Raw genomic sequence first — 3,188 nt, 5'->3', positions numbered from 1 at the left:
GTTTTTATTTTTCCCTCGTGAAGATTTCAGTTTGTTTTTCAATTGCCTATTACATGTTATGGGTCACATTAAAAGTGGAAAAAGTTATGAAACGATTTATGCTTGTGTCTTTTCTTTCACAAAAACCTGGCTTTGAAGAAGGGTGTGTAGACTTTTTATATCCACTGTATGTGATGTTACTTTTTAACATTTTCTCCTTACGCTGCACCAAAACCTAAGGACAAAATGAACTAAATAATTTTGGCAGACATGAAATTGTTTGTTTGTTTGAAAAAGAACACTTAGGTCTTTTCCTGAAGGTTTAAGTTGTAATTTGTGTCAACAACAAAAATAGCCTACATCCATTCATCTATACATCAAACCCTGTGATCTTTACTGTACGTATATCACAGTCTACTTTGAGTTAAATACTGTTCAGTGTACAATACAGGGAAAAATAATACCCAGTGTAATATGTTCTGCTTTTGTGTCTAAACAATACCTCGCAAGCAGATGACATCATTCTGTTTCATGTCTTTAAGCATACAGTATCTAAAATTTTACATTGGTATTTATACTATACTGTGTACACAATTATTAGGGAAATTGTATTTTTGAGGATTAATTTTGTTATTGTACAACTACAGTGCTCTTGGTCAATCCAAAATGTTAACAAATCCTCAAACCTGAACATTTAAGTAGTAAAAGTTTTGGCTTTCTTAACCCTTGTAAGGTCCTTTGGGTCGGATCATTATAAAACTTCATATTCTTGGTTCCCAATATGTCTTTGTGTGTGTGTGTGTGTGCATGTGCGCCTGTTTCTGTTCCTGTACTGCATGACTAGTGCCAACTTTTCCTCATATTCATTAATACTCATATTCTGGGACAAGATGAAAATCATTGCAAGGACAAATGGTGTGTACAAAAATGCAAACGACCGCACAAGGGCTGAGAGAATATCTACATGTACACCATTATTAGTTACTATTAGTGTGCAGAATTATTATGCAACTAAATGAAAAACAAAGATTTTCCCATCTCACTTGTTTATTTTCACTGCTTGAAGAAAGTGTCTTCTACAAATTGGAAGTAGGTCTGAGAGTTGATTTTGAGTCCATTTTCAACCTGAAAAGGTCCAACTAGTTCATCTTTAATAATACCTGCCCATACCAGTACCCCACCTCCACCTTGCTAGCGTCTGAGTCGAAGTGGAGCTCTGTGTCCGTTACTGATCCAACCACGGGCCCATCCATCTGGTCCGTCAAGAGTCACTCTCATCTCATCAGTCCACAAAAACAGATATTTCTTGGCCCATTCTTGACGTTTCAACCTATGTGTCTTGTTCAGAGGTGGTCAGGTTTCAGCCTTTCTTACCTTGGCCATGTCTCTGAGAACTGAACACCTCGTACTTCTTGACACACCAGGGCAACCTACCTGGAGTTGTGGAATATGGCAGAACTGGAGGATAATGGGTTCCTGGTAGCTTCATGTTTGATTCTTCTCAAATCTTTGGCGGTAAATTTGCGTCTTTTCTTCTCGACACATTTCTTGCGACCCTGTTGACTATTTGCAACAAAATGTTTGATGGTTCTGTGATCGCGCACCAATATCTTAGATATTTCAAGAGTACTGCATCCCTCTGAAAAACTTTTTACAATTTTGACTTTTCAGAGTTAGTTAAATCTCTTTTTTGGCCCATTTTTCCTGAGGAGAAGAATCTGCCTAATAATATACACACCTTGATATAGGATGTTCATCTCCTTAGGCCACACCCTCCTTCGTTACACAAATACACCTGATATACATTAAATCCAATAAGCATTCAAGTTTATACAACTTGTATAAACTTGAATGGAAATGGTTGGAAATTATGGATAAAATTATATGGTCAAAATACTCACTTGCCTAATAATTGTTCACACAGTGTATTTGTACTTTAATATCTTATTTTAATGTCTATATTTTTTGGTATGGTCTATTGTACCTCAGCACTGAACAGCTTATTACGTATATTTTTATATATCTAATCTATTCTACTGCCTAATCCCAGGTTGTGTTGTCATACGGGCATACAGTGTAAAACCTCTGAGCTGAAAGTGATTCTTCTAATTTGAAAAATCCTGACAGTTTTACACAAATTTCTTCATGCCCAGGTTTAATGTTGTCGTTTGTTTTTTATTATTATTATTAAAGAGTTTTTAAAAAGAAAACTAGTTAGAGATGTGTTCAAAGATCCTAGAATAACAGCTAACACACTAACAGTAAATCAACCATTTTGTCAATTCTTATCTTTAAAAACAGTAACATCCAGTCAAGATAACACTACACACACACAAACCTTTAAAATTTTGAAGACTCTCCACCTCCACCACGTCTTCCTCCTCAGCAGGATGTGACTGGTGGACTCTGAGTATGGAAGAAGTAGCCTGTACTCTGATTGTAAAACAACAAGACACATATGTAGGATTTAAGGGTTTAAGAGTGTATGATAAAAATAAAAATGAACACATGAACATGAACTGTCCTGCTGGATGGATGCAGGATTTAGACAAGGAACATCATCAGACAAGTCAGAGGAGTGTAACAAGAACATCGAAAAAGTACTAATGTTTGTCAATACATTTTTTAAATATTTGTATTTGTGGTAAGACTAACCTGGAATTTGAGGCTCATTTGGAAAATCTGAGCTCACTGAATACTTCTGCCGGTTGTAGATGTAAGCACTGATGATAACAGTCAACACATAGACCACATACAGGCTCAGGTAGCCTGAAAGACAAGTGGGTAAACAGATGACATGGTTTGTGTAAATACTGTATATGAGCAGCACATTCAAGTTCATGACAGTGAGGTCAAACATACAACATGCTGCTGTGATCAATGTTAGCATTGTTACTCTTTCTATACTGCTTTGTTAGTGTGACTCCCTCCCAAGCATGTGCAGACGCAAGTGATTTCTTCAACGGGTTTATTGAAGTCTCTGTCCTCTCCACAACCATCCAAAGACCTCCGCAAACCGTGAAACTAGCCATACACAGTATTACAGTTCACATTAGCACACTCAATATTCTGTACAAGATTCATAACGAAAAATAAAGACAAATAAATACCTCGTTGGCTGCATGCTATGAAAGGAAATCTGTAGATCTTCTATCTTCAGTCTTCACCATATAACTTAGCCATTCATAATAAAAACATGCAAAAATTAC

The 3,188-nt window shown here is 36.4% G+C and overlaps 1 long non-coding RNA gene across 2 annotated transcripts in view; it reads right to left on the bottom strand.

The window, feature by feature from the left end:
* LOC112486388 (uncharacterized) overlaps positions 1-3,156 on the bottom strand; it is a 7,116-nt gene extending 3,960 nt beyond the window's left edge. The window contains exons 1-4 of one of the 2 annotated variants that reach the window (XR_003048817.1): positions 3,090-3,156; positions 2,635-3,003; positions 2,318-2,412; positions 111-1,542 (exon numbers count right to left, since the gene is read on the bottom strand). This is a non-coding gene — a long non-coding RNA (uncharacterized LOC112486388). Of the gene's footprint in view, positions 1-110; positions 1,543-2,317; positions 2,413-2,634; positions 3,004-3,089 lie in introns of those variants that run through there. The other variant, XR_003048816.1, reaches the window with a different exon arrangement.
* Positions 3,157-3,188: the final 32 nt, after the last annotated feature.

This window comes from Cynoglossus semilaevis, chromosome W (genome assembly GCF_000523025.1).
Source record: "Cynoglossus semilaevis isolate Cse_v1.0 chromosome W, Cse_v1.0, whole genome shotgun sequence".
NCBI classification, from domain to species: domain Eukaryota; kingdom Metazoa; phylum Chordata; class Actinopteri; order Pleuronectiformes; family Cynoglossidae; genus Cynoglossus; species Cynoglossus semilaevis.
Note: the sequence above shows the minus strand (reverse complement) of the source record. Positions and strands in the feature narration are given on the sequence as shown.